Source organism: Corylus avellana, chromosome 11 (assembly GCF_965113065.1).
Source record: "Corylus avellana chromosome 11, dhCorAvel1.hap1.2, whole genome shotgun sequence".
Lineage (NCBI taxonomy): Eukaryota > Viridiplantae > Streptophyta > Magnoliopsida > Fagales > Betulaceae > Corylus > Corylus avellana.
This window is the reverse complement of record NC_142500.1, coordinates 3782698-3801116: the sequence shown is the minus strand read 5'-3', so window position 1 is coordinate 3801116 and position 18419 is coordinate 3782698.

Here is an 18419-nt window from a genome sequence, read left to right as displayed (position 1 = left end):
CTTTTCCGTTGAACATTTACTAGCGAGCTCCTAGGTTGCGTTGACCACGCATTTTTGGCAAATTTCAGCAGTGACATCTTCGTGGCAGAGGAAGAGACCGTAGACGGGGTGGCTGGGTGGCCACCCCCATGGCCTAGGGGTGGTACTGTACAAGGTTATACAGGTTTTGAAATTAGGAAAAATTCACTTCCTTAGTCCCAAACTTCTTAACACTGATGGGAAAGTTGGAAGCCTCAGTTGCAAGTTAGGTCATCGTTTTGTTCAATAGCTGGTTGAACCAGTCCTACTCGGTGATGTTTTGTGCGTTCCACATGTGAATGCTAGGCCTTATGGCCACGGTGGAGAAGATAGACTTGTTGGAGTAGCGTACCATGCACTCGTCGTACCAAATAACCGCCATCTTTCTGTTGAACATTTACTGGAGAGCTCTCGGGTTGCGTTGACCACATATTTTCGGCAAATTTCAGCAGTAACATCTCCGCCGCAGAGGAAGAGACCGTAAACAGGTAACTTAACCTAGCCAAAACGACGTCGTTTTGCATTTTTCATCCAATTCAATAGTGTTGACTAATGGAGTGGCCAAATTGCAATTGTTTGGTAGTTTGTGGGGCTACTTTATCACTTTTTTCAACATTAGAGGGCTAAAATAGAAATGTATGGTAGTTTGTGGGGCTAAAAAATATGTTTCCCTAAAAATTATAATGTTTCTAAGCTCTTACTAGCCTTTTCTTGTTCATCTAAGACCCAATTTTTGTGGATATATGTTTTGATTTTTGTCTTTTTTTTTTTTTTAAAAAAAAAGAAAAATGCTAGGATTCAATAAGTTCTCTATATTTGACCCATAAGAGAATGGAATATGGGTCAAATATAGACAACTTATTGATCCCTGCAAGGGCGGAACTAGGATTTATGGAATGAGGGGACGAATTTTTTTTTTTAGATACATTAGGAAGACAGATTATAAATACAAAAGTGCATTGATACATATAATCGCTGTGTATGTGTGTTTGTGCGTATTTATATAAAATAAAAGCATATAAGTCTTAAATTTAATCTTATAACATCACAAACATATAATAATATTAACAAATAGCAAAATAAACTAAACATGATTTATTGGGTCCAAGAAAAATGTAGCTTTGAATATGTAAGGAAACTAAATAAATGGGGGTATTTGAAGTTTTTTTTTTAAAAAAAAAATGTTGGAAGAGAGGGCAAAACTTAAAAAAATAAATAAATTAAAGGACACAAATATAATTTTGGGGGGACAAAAGTATAATTTTGAGGGAATAAATTTATAAATATGCATACTTTAAGACACTTTTTAAAAATTTTGGGGGGGACCATTGCCTTGGGTCCGCCCCTGGATCCCTAGCATTTCTCTTTTTAAAATTGAAATTCTAAACTTAATACAACTCTTATGTGACTTTGTGCTGCGTAAGTAAAAGTTTAGTCTTATATGAAACTCAGTTGAACCCTTATCATATCTTTTTTTTTTTTTTTTTTTTTTTACAAAGCCCTAATTTTTACTGTTACGTCATTTAAGTTATATGACCGTTGTACATGAATCTACTAATTAAATAGCATTACTCCTTAAAGAGATAGAAATCTAAATGTAAAGTAAAATATCATAATATAAAGCCAACTTTTGAACCTAATTAGCAAGCAATGCAATAAAACAATTAACGGAGTATAAAGTTCCTGTTCCTTCTCCTTATCCAGAAGACCAGACTAGCTTTCTAGATGTAGTGTTAGTTTATAAATAATTAATAAACTACATAAAATAGACATGGTGGGACTTTTAGCCTCTGGCAGGTTCTACAAGGCGATAGCTCCGAGGAGCAAATTATGTGCTTGCAAACGTGGTTTTTTTTCCCTCTTTTCCGGACACAATAATATGCTTTTTTTTAGTTCTCAAAAAATAATAATAATAATAATAATATACTTTTTTAGCATGCTCAAGGATCATTTGACATGGTAATATTAATTTCATTGTAAAAATTTAAAATTAGTTATAAGAGTTAATTTACACGAATGTTTGTTCTACAAATTGATTATTTTTAGAATAAATAAATAAAATTTTATTTATTTATTTCCTAAAATTAGAATTGTCAACGGTAATGGCACACCATACCCAATTAGCCATGTCATCCAAATTACATGTTGTGAATGTTGTGTCTCATATTGAGAAAATATAAAAGAAAAGCGTGTTTAATATACTTAAGTAAACTTTAGTCCATTAGCTTAGGCTTTTGAGCTAGAGTTGTGTTCAATTATGTATATTAATGTGTCCCCAAGGAGTAGCTCAATCGGCTAGGAACCACGTCTCATGAAGCGGAGGTTACTAGTTCGAATCATCCCTCCCCCCTCTTGTGCGGACATGTAAAAAAAAAATAAAAAAATTATGTATATTAATGTACTCTTGGTAAAAACTCCATAACCGCTTCATAAATTTGGAGGTGGTTCGACCATGCCCAGAACTTCATAAACTTTTTTTTTTTTACCTAATTATTCCAAATAGGTTAGCGGAGTTATTAGCATATATACAAGATTTTTGGTGGCCAATATTTACCGCCAACCCATCGCTAGAGATATGTACATTTAAATTTTGAGGCGATTCGATCATACTTTTAAATTTGGGACCATGCATCTCTTGAAGCTAAATGAATAAAAATTAAACTTTAGAAAGCGATTTGACAAAAAAAAAATAATACAGAACTTTTTTTCACCTAATTCTTCCAAGTAGGTTAGCAGAGTTATTAAAAGGAATTGGTTTGCAGTCTACTTTGAATTATTTTGATTGCAACACATTCACAACTAGAGTAGCTCAACAATATTTGTGTTCTTTTATTATTATTTTTTCAAACTTTTTGTGTTGACCAATTGTTTTTCAATGGTTTCTTTCAATTTCAAGGAACTAATAATATTGAATTGGTGCCTTAAGCTACTTGTAAATGTTGTCCAAATTGTTATCTACATTAGACTAACGAATCTTTCTGCCGCACTGGGATTTCTTTGGACTTGTCGTGACATGAAGTCGCTGAGATCAAAATCAATTTGGATGGGGCAATGCAAATTAATCTCCATCTTTTTTTATTATCTGATTATGATAATCTTTTGGTAAAATTAGGGACGGAACGGGGTTGGGGAGCTATGGCCTTTCTTGTTTTAAAACTGTTAGTGCAATTTTTGGTATGGCCTGATCGGTAACAGGTTACTTGCAAAATAGTAAGAACGTCAAATGATCTCCGGCCTTGCCAAAAACTGCAGTAACAAAAAAAATTTTTGTGCTTATTGTATTGTAGGTACATTATCATACCAAAAATCATAACCCCAAGAAGGCATCATTTCGGGGCAAATTAAATTTTGATAGTTGAAAAAACTAAAACACATACATTTCCCTCCTCCACCTAAATTTTAGTGAGTCCAACTTTTAAAGGAGAGCGGTTTTTAGTTGCCCACTATGAATTATGGAAAAACACTAGATTATTTAACAAAAGGAGAATGCTATGTGTTTTTCTGCTATTCTTCTCGAGTCCTCATAATCCTATGTGAAAATTATTTTATAAAAAACAAAAAAAAGACAGTTGCTCTTATTTCTCTCACTTGATTTTTATAAAATAATTTTCACCTAAGACTACAAAGACACTAGGAAAACACTAGGAGAGCACCTGACATTTCGCCATTTCCCTTAACAAAATTTCATTCACCAAACAATGCCTCGTCTTTCAATTGATTGGAAGTTATTTGCTATTAATTAGTTTTTACTGCCATTAATTAGTTTAAATGAATTTGATTGGAAGAATTTTCCTAACAACTTCGTTTGTAAAAAATTTTTGTCCAACATTGATAATACAACTTTATTTATAATACAACTTTTATTATTATTATTTTTTTTTATCTCAAATAAAATACGGGATTTTTCATTATTTTATTTATTTAGTTTTACCTATTGTCTCTCTTTATATAAAATCAGGAAACAAGTTATTGAAAGAAAAAATCAAAGTCACTTTTAGTACAAACAAGTTTACGTTAACATGAGTAAACAATGTTATATTCTATGTTTTATTTCACTAGTAAGTCACCAAAACAATGAACTCACATCTCAAAGAGGTAACTCAATTGGTTGAGACAACGTCTTATGAAGCGGAGGTCACTAGTTCGAATCCCCCTCCTCCCTCTTGTGCAGACATGTCAAAAAAAAAATAAAAAAAAACACAAAGAACTCACTATAGGCACAATATATTTTAGTAATGAATATTGTTAAAAGTTAATTACGCAATCGTATCCAATGATTATTAAGGTAATTACGCAATTGTATCTAATAATTATATATATTCAAGACTATCAACAATAAAAAAAAAAAATAATAATAATACGATTTCAAAATATGAAAGTCATACAGTTGGGTTCATGGAAGTCGCTTGTAGGTATCAATTACAAATTTTAATTACACAAACGTATTTAAAGAGATTTTTTTAATGTTTTATGGTTCATTACCAACAATGGCTTTAAAATGTGGATAATCATCTCTTCTCAAAATATATTCCAATCATCATGAAAAGCAAAAAATTAAGTACGGCAAGAAGATTTGTATAAAATCTAGATTATATAATTATACTAGGAAAAAAGTACCATAGGTTTTTATATTATTTAAATTTATTATTTTAGTTTTTAATTTTCAAAATATAATCTTTAGGTTTTGCCTAAGTTTAAAATGGGTCAATATGCCACTTTACTGTCAAAGTTAATAATTTGTTATCTGCCAAGTACTAAGTCATTCATAGAAAAAAAAAATTTGACACGTAAAACTTAGACAAACATAACATATGAAAACTAAAAGAGCAAATTCACAATAACAAAATACTTTAGTTTTGCTGATACGACACTGCATTGGGATATTGAAATGGATGTTGAAGTGTCAAATGAGATATATGTGGCATACAAAAATTAATTGTAAAGTTATAGAGACCTGTTTTAAACTTGGACAAACTTTAAAAACTTTATTATTGAAATTGAAAACCCAAATACTAAATTTAATTTGAATATATATATATATATATATATATATATATATATATAATTATTATTGTTTTTATTATCAGTTTAGGCAAGGATATTCCAAGGTTCACGTAAAAAGAAGAAAAAAGAGGTTCAAACACTTCCTTGAGGGTAGGTTGGTAAACTAAAAGTTTGTCTTGTATGGGTGTGACCGTGTGGGCGGTCTGGCATTTGACCGTTCAGTCTTTTTACTTCCCTTCGAGGAAGCATGTGTTTCGTGTCGTTTCAGCAGCCGGTCATGAGGATGGATGGGGATGGCAATATCGTTGTTATTGAAAGGTCTGAAGGACAAGATTGTAATAAATGAGACAGTTGGAAGAAGAACCGTTAGGCTTTTAATACGCTTACTGCTGCCAACCCTTTTGTGGGCCCGTGAATCACTATCGTACGCAGGGCTAGTTAGGGGTTGGAAACGTAGAGCCACCACGTGTTTGGATTTAATTACTAAGCTTTACAGCGTAAAAGTAAGGGTACTACGAGTGGGAACAGGATCTTCTCCATAAACTGGATATTCTCCACTCCATAATGGACTGGAGAGGATCCTGTTCCACTACGAGTGGGACTAATAATTTTTTACATTATTGGTAACTTTAAGGTGAAATTAAATAATTAAAATTGAAAAGTCTGATGTATTTAATTAAACAGGTTAGGTTAGGATTAGGGGTGTAAATGAGCCGAGCTTAAGCGAGCTTTTTACATTATTGGTAACTTTAAGGTGAAATTAAATAATTAAAATTGAAAAGTCTGATGTATTTAACTAAACAGGTTAGGTTAGGATTAGGGGTGTAAACGAGCCAAGTTTGAGCGAGCTTTCCTTGGTTGGGCTCGGCTTGTTTAAATTTTACTTGAACTCGAGCTCTAGCCGAGCTTAAGGATGAGCCAAAAAAATCGAGTTCGAACTCGAGTTTATAATAAATCGAGCCGAGCCGAGCCAGTTCACGAGCTGGCTCTTATATTTACTTTAATTTATTTTTTTATTATAAATTTAAACTTCAAGTACTCTTAAACGGCTCAAGAAACCAGCTTGCATATGAGCATTTGCTTAGTCTGGCTAGCGAAGTATGGAGTTCGAGTCAATACAACAAGGCACTTGGTTTCGAAGATAAATGATATGCATCATTTTATAATAAAATGATGCTATTAGAAAAAAAAAAAAAAAAAAATCAAATTTTAATACTAATATGAGGAATTATGTGAATAACTACCAATTCAAGCCTTATACGAGCTGCTCATGAGCTTAGCCGAGTCAAGCCGAACTAGCTTCATTTAATATTCGAGCCAGGATTCGTGTTCACGAAACGCTTCATTTAATATTCGAGTCGAGCACGAGCCGAGCCCGAGCTTGCTCGCGAGACGCTTTGCTCACTTAATAGCCCTAGTTAGGATTGACTTATATATTATTATATTCATGCTTCAATACGACATGAACCCAACATAAGACATAGTAACATGCAATTTTTTACACGATTCGTGAATTCGACATGAATTCAATACAAAATTAGAGGGCTAGGGTTGAAGGACTTGACCCGTTTAATTTAAATAAGTTAAGTTATGGTTAATCTATATAGTGTATACACATGCTTTGACACGACCCAAACCCTCCACCGAACACGAATTGCCACCCCTAAAGTCTAGCAGCAGCTTCCCTATAATTTCTTCTAAATTTAGGGAACAAAACTATTATCCGCATCATGTGATTACTATCAACATCCGCGAGGTTAATGTGGATAATAAATGCAAATATTATTTGCTATCTGCATTTGCGGTAATGAGCGTTTTACACTTTGAAGTTGTAATTCACTAATTCTTGCTTTTAGTAAATACAAAAAAGACATTATTTATAGTTGAACTGTTGGGGTTATCCTACATCGATTGTGGAATGGGCTGGTGGTCAGTTTACAAGTGTGAGAAAAAACCTTACATTTTGAGCTAGTTTTTGGGGTTGAGAGAGGCTCAAGACCAACCAAAACTAGTATCGGAGTCTAGGTTCAACCAACAAGTCTTGGTTCAAAAGTACATGGGAAAAACAAGTTATTTTTGCTCCGACCCAAGGCCCGATGTGTGAGTGAGATATTGTTAGGGTTATCCTACATCGGTTGTGGAATGAGTTAATGATCAGTTTATAAGTGTGAGGAAAAATCTCATCTTTTGAGCTAGCTTTTGCAGGCTGTGTGTTGGATGGTCTTGGGCTATATATTGACCATGTTTATGGGCTGCGGTGGGATTGAGGTGGCACTTTGTATTCACGTGTAAAGTTCGGATCGTATCGAAGCATGTGTATAAAGATGCGTTTGATATTGCGATTTTAAATCATAAAAAATGAATTGTTTGGAATTGAGTTTTTAAAAAAATGTGATTTGGAAATGCAACAAATTTGCCTTTTCAAATTGTAGGTAAATAGGTGCTTTTTTAAAAACGCTTAATTTTAAAAGCTAAATTGTGATTTTGCAAAATGCTTAACTACGTTTTTAATAATCATGTTTTCAAATCGCACATTTTAAAATCGTAAAGTCAAACAGACCCTAAGACTATATAGGTCAACTCTAACCCGACTATTTAATTAAATGAGTCAAATCTCTCAACTCTAACATTCTAGTTTTGTATTGGGTTCAGTGTCGAATTCACGGGTTATGTCAAAAATTGCTTGCTATTATGTCGAGTTTGGGTCATGTCGAAGCATAGGTATAAAACTATGTCTGTCAACCCTAACTCAACCCATTTAATTAAACCCGTCAGACTCATCAACCATAATCCTTTAATTTCGTGTTTAGTTTGCAAATTGTATCAAAAATTGCCGGTTCTAGGATTTTTAGAAATGTGAAACTATTTTTTTTTTTTAATATCCAATAATAAAAATGTAGTTTCACCTTCATATTGCATTATTTTTTCACACTAAAATTTAAAAAATCCTCTTCAAACTATTATCAAACAGTTTTTTTTTTTTTTTTGGTGCGCATTTATGTATTGAACCGATAAGAGGAATTTGTAAATTTTAAAATGGAATGAATTTGCAGTCCAATAAATCAAACTCTCGGATTGAGTTTTCAAAACTCTCGACACAAATTACTGGAATCTGGGCCTAGCTAGTAGCTAGCTAAAGCTCAGAATGAAAAAAAAAAAAAAAAAAAAAATACAAAACAAACAAACAAACTAACTTACTAACTAACTGATTCCCAAAATGGTGATCGCCAATTCTCAAACCAACATCCTGCACATTGCAGAATTTTCCGGACATTTTTAGTCCTAGTACGTACGCCTGCAAGACAGCGGAGCTGCAGTCACTGGTGGTCGGGTCCCACGTACGGGCGCCACTGTTGAGCCTCATTCTGTGTTTTGTCCCCATTCCCCGATTCGTCAAAATTAGCAAACTATTTGGGGCCATATCTAATTGACATCTTTCACTTCAGTTCTGCATGCTTCACCCGTGCGTTTTCTGTTTTCAGTTGGGAGTTTCATGGCGTCAGGAACTGGAAATTGCTATTTCCAGTTCTCACCATCGACTGTCATCATCTTCATTTTAAATATATATATACTTTTCAGTATGCTCAGCAACGTACACATCAAAACAAAACGGTGTAAATAATTAAAGGAATTGTAAAATGAAATTAACCGACCGAGGACAATGGATAAACAGACAGATCGACATCATCAACCGGATAAGGCTCATGCAATGCAGCCTACGTGGATTCCCCAGAGACCAGAAGCTTTTATTGTTATTCGGAGTTTACATAAATTACTAGAAATTAGTGTCGTGGTCGAAGTTGGTGATATCTAAAGGCACTTGTTTAATCAAGTTTTATAAGGAAACTGAAGTTGGCATAAAAGAATCCAAATCGTGCGAATTGAAGGGAAGATGAAGATGAGAGCCATCGCTTAAAATGGGGCACGTATGGCAGCGAGACCGGGTAAGGGACACATAGCCTTAGCGGGGATCGGTTATGATGCATGCATGAAGAGATATAAGTGTTCCCCCCAGATGATAATAATAATAAATAAAAAAATCAAAATAATTTGTATGAGATGGCAGGAGTATTGATCTCACCCAAATCATAAACATCAATTTCAAAATATATGAGACAATTTTTGGTACGGTGGAACTATGAATGAGAACAATCTTATATATTATATTATCGTCCTACTCTTCATTTTATTAGGATTATGTGTTAGTGTCCATCAACTCTCAGATCAGTCTTTATTTAAAAAATCAAAATCAAAAGGTTGATGGATACATATGTTGACATATATGGTAGGGTTTAGTAGCCATTGAGGCTTTTTTTTTTTTTTTTTTTTTTTAATAGTGACTAATTTAAAGATTACTAAACTCTATCATGTTAGTATAGTGTGATAAACGTGAAATAAACGTGTGATATATAACACTCTCTTTACGAGAATAAATGAAATCTTTAGACTTTATCATATATCTCAAGTGAAAGTTTAAAAGATTCTTGTTAGAATATAGGGATTTTCTCTATATTCGTGTTGATATTATTTTATTTATTAAGTATTTACAGTAGATGTAGAAGTAAGTGAAAAATGCCATATACCATATCTTTATCCCATTATCGGAAGGTGTAGTAGCCTTTGTTTAAAAAAATAAAATTCCAAAGGCTATTAATCCCTGCCATAGCAACCATAAAGAGATAAAAGTTGGACAAAGAATATATATATATATATATATATATATATAATTTTAACTTAAAATTTAATCATAAAGTGACTGAACCATCCATTCGTTACCTGCAAGTGACCTTAGAACAGTGAGTTATTCAATCATAATTAAGGATCTTGACTCATCAATCAATGATTTAGAATCACATCAGAGTGGATGGCATTAATTTAAACGTAACAACTTTTTCACTATAAAGAAATGCAATTCAAACAAACAAGTCACCCAATTGATTCAGAGGAATGCTACAATGGATTCTACAAACCATCTCCCCACCATCTCTTCACTTTAACATTTTGATTTTTTTTAAAAAAAAAAAAATTGAGAGAGAAGAGATGGTCTCCCCAACGGATTCACAATGGTTTCTTCAAAGTTGAAATGATGATATTGATGATGACCAATGATGGTTGCATTAATTCCAAAGGTAGAGGGGATCATAGTCGTGTAGACCATGTGGTGCATGGATGCCCAAGTTATACGTCAACCCCAGCTAATTTGACTTCTCATTGAATCATTCTTTCGCTTTCACTTTGATACACAAATCCAATTAATCATATATATCTCATCTCTTAAATCCGTGTGCAAGGGTTAATGTGGGTAGGTTTGAGTTTGTTGAACTACAGCCAAAAGGTGCTTATATTATCACTTCTTGTCGTGCCCCTTTTCCCACCTTCAAATTATGTTTTTGTGCCGACATCTTTAGATTTTAACCAAGGGATCGAGCCAATTCTATTTATATTTATATATATCTATATGGGGTGGCTTTTAATTCATTGAGACCACACTGTATAATATATATATATAATTGAATAATAATACACGGTACGTATATATCCTTCATTTAATACAAGATCTGATCATATTATAATTCAAAATCCCTTAAATATTTACCTACTACTACTACTACTAATAATAATAATAATAATAATAATAATAATAATAATGCATGGGCTTTTTGCAGTACTATCCAATCAATTCATACGTCCCCGTCAGAAAAAAAGTAAAATAAAGTGAATTTTATTCACGCATATGCATGTTGGCAATAATGGATGTGTTATGGGAGCTAGCTAGATTGAATTCATGAGTCATGACTTTACCTGAAAACATTTATTTACAGACGAAGATCTGATCATTTGGTCCACGAACTGTTAGTGGTGTTTTCTTTTAATGGAAACCCTAAGTTCTTTAAAGCACGCATAAGAGAAAGTAGTGGGCATGAGTTTGGGTATCTAAATATATAATTTCATATACCTTTGAAGTTTGAAACTTCAAAGAACCATTTGATTAATTGCACGTCAAGCTAGCCCTTAATCAAGAGCACATGCAAGACAACAAGAAAAAACAAAAACAAGCTCAAATTTTCCTTCTGGGAGTCCAATGAAGGGTCACACCGATATTTAAGTCATAATTGACTATGGAAAAGGAAAGTAGTTTGAAGAAAAAAAAGTATTTACCTAGAAAATAAGCGTACCTCTAGCTAAATGGACCGATCGACTTCATTATCTTTTAATTATTAAGGAGTGATTTTCTGAGTGTACGTTGTTGGTTGAGAGAGTGGCTTAAGATCTAACACAAATTAATTTTGTGACCCACACTTTCCTGAACACACTTTAGTCAATCGTCCAATAATAACTGAACGTCGGTAATCTAAGTGACAAGATATAACAAGCAATAGCACGCATAACCCCTCTTTAGGCCTTGTGCACTTGTTTCCCATAATCAAACTGGATCACCAATTTCTACAAATAATAATCCATAATCTGATAAAAGTTTAGGTGAAAGAATTGAAGCACATTGAAATAATTCAAAAATGGTTGTGGAAAACACTAATATATTAGATCTATACAAACACCTCACATGATAAAGAGAATATGTTGGGAAATTTTTGGTTGTATGAATTTAGTAATGTATAGCTAGCACTACATCTCAAATTGTTGAATCAAGTACCATTTTTTTTTTCTTTTTTTCTGATCAATACAACCACTTTCCTTATTTAACTTGGTTGTGCAGGAAGAAATAATTTACCCCCTTTCATTGCTATGAAAATATAGCCTAAAAGACTCCAACTACCAACTAGAAGGGGAGTTGCATAGGTGTTCAAAAGGTAACGCGGGATTTAAAAATTATTAACTACACAAATGATTACCAAATATTATGTAAACAGTAAATCAATCAATTTAGTGACGAAGTAAAAACTTCTGAAGAATTCTTTAAGCTAAACTATTCAAAGATAGCCAAACATAAGAAACCATCCAATATAAAAGAATCCAATTACAAATAGGACATACTTACAAAACCTTTCTAATGAACACCATACCTATTGTAAACAAATGATCCGTTTGTTTCTACCGTAGTAGTTGCAAAACCTCTAGATAATTTTTCTATACGAGATTTCACTTACAACACTTGGAACTCTAGCAAACTTGGAGTTATCGGAAATAGGTCTAGTTCAAACTAACTTGGAACAACCAACACTTCCTGACTTGAACTATCTCTTCAAAACAGTCATAATTCGAACTTGTAATGACAAATGGAAGGACATGTACGGGAAGGAGTAATGCTATATATACTTTCACTTTTTTACACTCACTTCTTCATACCTATAGGTGGCTTTTAACACCATCATTAGATTTAGGATGAAATTTTATTATATTTTAATCCAATTGCGGTTTTAAAAGTCACTTATGAATGTAGAGAAGTAAGTGTAAAGAAGTTGGAGTATATGTAGCATTACTCATACTGGAAGGTCATTAAGTACTTCTCAACTGATCAAGTTCAAACAACCCTTGGAATGACGCAAGCTTTTGCCATACTTCAAACTCTTTAGTTTGAACCACTCATGATACGGTACCTAGGACGCCAGCTTTTGCCATACTTCAAAGTCTTAAGTTCAAGCCAACTTAGAGCGACACTTGGAATGGTGAGCATCGGTACCATAGGCGGAACCACATGGTGGCTTGAAGTCCCCCCAAGCCACCATGTATATATTTTTTTTTAAAATGTTGTTATAATCCTTTTCAAATTAGAATTTTACTTCTCTAAATTTTTTATTTTTTAGTTTTCGCCCTCAAACTCCAAGTGCTAGTTTGGCCTCTTATTGGTACCTCTAGGACACTATTAGTTCATATATACCTAAATATATAATTTCATATATACCTTTGAAGTCTAAAACTTCAAAGAACCATTTGATTAATTGCACGTCAAGCTAGCCCTTAATCAAGAGCACATGCAAGACAACAAGAAAAAACAAAAAACAAAAAACCAGCTCATATTGTCCTTTCGGGAGTCCAGCGAGGGGTCACACCGATACTTAAGTCATATTTGACTATGGAGAAGGAAAGGAGTTTGAAGAAGAAAAAGCATTTGCCTAGAAAATAAGCGTACATCTAAATGGACCGACTTCATTATCTTTTAATTAAGGAGTGATTTCCTGAGTGTAAGTTGTTGGTTGAGAGAGTGGCTTAAGGTCTAACACAAATTAATTTTGTGGCCCACACTTCCCTGAACACATTTTTATCAATCTTCCGATAATAATTGAATGTCAGTAATCTAAGTGACACGATATAACAAGCAATAGCATATATAACCCCTCTTTAGGCCTTGTGCACTTGTTTCCCATAGTCAAACTGGATCACCAATTTCTACAAATAATAATCCATAATCTGATACTAGCTCAGTTGAAAGAATTGAAGCACATTGAAATAATTCAAAAATGTGGAAAACACAAATATATTAGATCTATATAAACACCTCACATGATAAAGAGAATATGTTCCCCTGTCCTTATTGGCTTAGAAAAAAACAAAAAAAAAAAGTTAACATATGTAGAATTTAACTTGGCTGTGCAGGCAGAAATAATTTACCCCCTTTCATTGCTTATGAAAATATAGCCTAAAAGTCTCTAGCTAAGAATTAGAAGGGGAGTTGCAAACTTACATAGGTGTTCAGAAGATAACGCAGAATTTAAAAATTATTAACCACACAAATGATTATTAAATATTATGTAAACAGTAAATCAATCAATACAAATAATTTAGTGACGAAGTGAAAACTTTTGAAGAATTCTTTAAAAGTTAAAATGTTCAAAGATAGCCAAACCCAAGAAACTATCCAATTACAGGTAGGACATACTTACAAAACCTTTATAATGAACACCATACTTGTATTAAACAAATGATCCGTTTGTTTCTACCGCAGTAGCTGCAAAACCTCTAGATAATTCTTCTATATGAGATTTCTCTTGCAACACTAGGAACTCTAGCAAACTTGGAGTTCTCTGCAATAGGTCTAGTTCAAACTAACTTAATTGGAATGACCAACACTGCCAAACTTGAACTATCTTCAAAACAATCATAGTTCGAATTAACTTGTAATGACAAATGGAAGGACACACATGTACCGGAAGGACTAACGCTGTATATACTTCCACTTCCTTACACCCATTTCTCCATACTCATAGGTGGCTTTTAACTCTACCATTAGATTTTGGATGGTATTTTATTATATTTTTATCCATCCCTTGGATAAGGGATGGATAAAAATATAATAAAATACCATCCAAAATCTAATGGTAGAGTTAAAAGCCACCTATGAGTGTAGATTTATTATTATTATTTAAATGATGTTATAATCCTTTTCAAATTAGAATTTTACTTCTCTAAATTTTTTATTTTTTAGTTTTACCCCTCAAACTCCAAATGCTAGTTTTGCCTCTTATTGGTACCTCTGGAACACTATCAGTTCAATTTGACTCGGGACGAAGCTTGGGACAACATGTTTTGTCCAACTTGAGATTGCTTCTTTCACAGGTTAATTCGAACTGGTAAATTCTTAATTCAAACAGAGAACACAAATTTGAGCTAAAAGATAAATCGTAGGCATACTTTTGTCTAATTAATTAAATCATACTACACCAAAGTATTTAAAGTATTTTGAACACGGAATCAACCAACCTAGAAACTAACAGCTTGGCAGTTAAAACAGCAGATATAACAGAAAAACAAATCCTGTTACCCATGTTGAATCATGTGGCATTAATTGGAATCACTTAATTATGCCTACCTAAGGCATGAAGCGACAGATGGACCGACAAGTGACAATTATAAGATAAGATGTGTTGGAAACCAAAATACGTGAATTATGAAGGGCATGAAATCAAAATCTATGCTCTTAAAAGAGCTGACAATTTGACAATGATCGTATCCAAAATTCCACTCAAGCAATTAAGTGAAATTTGACAACCTCGTGCACCTAACGGTATTAAGTTAATTTCAGATTAGCCATCAATATAAGCTAGCTTCTCATCTACTTCTCATAAATTTCATTTATAGGCTTACTTAATTTACGTACAAGAAAAGTCAAGTAGAGAGAGCTTGCCAATACTAATTGCCATGCTTGATATTGACATGCATTACTCACGAGATTGAGAGGGGGGTCTTATAGGTTACGCTGGTTGATAGCTAATAACTGTTTGGATGTTAATTATGATGATGTATTGACTTTATATACTCAAAAGCTACATATATTGGTTCGCAAGATTATCTGAAAAAGACTTAGATTTAAGATATCTTTAAAATATCCGAAAGCAAAGGCCAAAGGTAGTATAGCTTGTTTCCGTTCTAAGTTGTCAAATCAAAGGTGAATGAATGAGACATGATTCAAATTTGGGGCTTTTGTTATAATACTATGCTAAATCAGTACTTGTCCAAAAAAGTTAAACTGACAGAAATAAAAAAATTTAATCATTTAATTTATATTCTAGCTAACAAAATTGATTCAATTGGAGCTTATCCTTTTTTGCTCCACGTATGCTATAGATTGGTATAGCTCAAAATGGTTTTGAAATTGATTCCACCTGCACTTAATGTTTAGTATTTGATTTAATTAAAGGGTAAATGTATAATAAACCCCTGAGTCAACCCTCCAAAATTTTAATCTCCCTAAGTTTTTTTTTTCTTGAAAATTTAGTCCCTAGGTCACTTGAAATGACAATAAAATCCCTGCCATTTAAATTTTTTAACAGACGTTAGGGTAACTCAAAACGCATCGTTTTACCAGATTAAAATATATAAATTTTTATTAATTTAATTTAAAAAATTAAATCTAAAAATTTATTAATAATATATATTTTTTAATTTTTAGATTTAATTTTTAAATTAAATTAACAAAAAATTAATATTTTAATCGGGAAAACTGTACATTTTCAGTTACCCTAACATCTGTTAAAAAATTTTAACAGCAGGGATTTATTGTCATTTCAATTGACCGAGGGACTAAATTTTTGGAAGAAAAAAAACGTAGGGAGATTTAAATTTTGGAGGGTTGACTCAGAGATTTATTATACATTTACCCTTAATTAAATGATTAAATTTATTTATTATTATCAGCCTAAACTTTTATAATAAGTGGTAATTTAACACTTCAAAACGAGTACCGTCGATTTTGAGCAACTAGACTAGACATGGATCATAATTTTTTTCATAGCCTTGAACAATCCTGCGAGCTTTCTTACTAATAATAAAAGCCATTTTTTTTTCCCTATTCAATAATTAATAAAAGCCTTTTGCTACAAGCTCTCTTTCTCTCTCTCTCTCTCTCTCTTATTTATAATTGAGTAAGCCCACCTTGACCTAACAATATTTTTTTTCAGGTGGGTGAAAAGATCCCACGTTTCATTATTTTAAAGAGTTTTTCAAACTTGACTTTGTTTTGTTTATTTTTTTATTCTTTTGTTTTTAAAACAAATACATTAATAAATAACTTAAAACACAAAATATTCTTTAAAATACAGAAATAGTTTTCACGCCCGAACACATTTTCAAACAAAAAAAAACACCTCAAAACACATTATTAAATATACCAAAAGCTTTTCTTAATAGTTTTCTGCCCAAACGCAAAGAACATTGTATAAGTTGAAGACAAAACAAATCAATTCAACCAAAAAAAAAAAAAAAATCTAGTACCTAAAAATAAATAAAAAAGAGTCTAGTGGGATCGAACCCGAAAACGATGTATGTTAATTGAGGATGAGGAGACAGAGCAAGGCAATAAGGTAGGGCCACGTGGCTAGGCGGACCAGAGTGTAGGAGCCCAATTCATGTGCTATCAAAATCAAAGTCACATTGGAGTTTAGTGATGATAAGGGGTTTTGGCAAATATCATTCACTATATGAATTCGGTATCATTAATGTTTATAAGAAAGATTAGTATATGTCAATTTTCTGATCGGGTGATGATACCATTGCTTCAATATTGTTAGGTGCTTGTCCAAATTAATGAAATTATAGTTGTTAACTGGGCGGAAAAAGACATTAAACCTACCACAAACGGTTAAAATTTTGTTTTGTTGAATTCAACGATTTATATATGGTGTTATATCATTCAATTTTTTTAAAATAACGTGATTATTAGATTCGTAAAATCTAATCTTGATAGACCATAAAATGATTTAGTAAAATGGAGAGGGTCGGTTCCAAATGAAAGAGGTCATGAGAGGTTTTATCGGCATGGAAGTTTGCTTAAAACTTTTACGGACTAGAGTTTTCTGATAATTCTAGAAGTCTTTCTTGTGTCACTCTGTGTCCCTAAAAAAATGAGGTGGCTTTTAAAATTATCATTTTATTAAAATCCAATAATGATCAATCACAAGGCTAATAGTGATTTTAAGAACCACATTATTCTTGGAGTGACGCAAGAAGAAGTTGTAGCATTACTCGAGTTTCCCACATATTTTGATGAGCCTAATTTGGAGGTCAACAGGTTGGACTATACGTTATCAATTAGGCAACATTTTTTAGCTAGACCTGTTAATTTTTTTTTTTTTTTTTTTTTTGACATGTCCACATAAGGAAAATGAGATGGGGAATTTGAACTAATGACTTCCGCTTCATGAGGTGTGGTCCACAACTGATTGAGCTACTCCTTGGAAATGCTAGACTTGTTAATTGAGACTCACTCCTTTGATAGTGATCAGCCCATCTAAAACACCCTAAAAGAACATTCTAAGCCATTTGGGCCGCATTTGATTCTATTGAGCCTTGTATGAGTAAAGGGCCACTGTGTGATTGCCAAAAGTTATTGTTGTTTCCAATTAAAATTACAATCAGCTTCTCTTGGAAGTGGTTTTTTTTTTTTTTTTGGGGGGGGGGGGGGGGGGGGGGGGGTGATGAGTAGAAATTTATAGAAAAAAAAATTAATTAACTAAAATAAAATAAAATCTACAGGCAAACCCTTAAAAAAGGGGCCTAAAAGGTGGCCTACACAACAAGGCACAAGCAAAAAAGAGCAAGCAAAACTAAAAAATTAGATGAGAAAAATTCCAAGACCCAGCTAGAAAATGGAATAATTAATTATGAACGCCCTTAAAAGAGTTGGGTTTGGATCTAACTGATCAAAACAAAATCTCTAAAGAAAAATGCACTTGAAATCTTTGTTAATTTTTTGCTAGGCCAATAATTTCAGTGTCATTGATTATAAACGCTTGATGGTTTGCCACTATTCTTGTGCTTTCACTGGCAAATTAGAAGTTAATTAAAAAAATAATAATTTGTTTTATTTTCTCCTGCTATTATCTTTTACTTTATGTTATTATATGAAATCAGAAAGAAAACAACAGGCAAGAAGCAGAAGTAGCACTATTAATTAATCTTCGTTACAATTAGCTTCTAAGTGCACGTATGGTCTCTGCATGCAT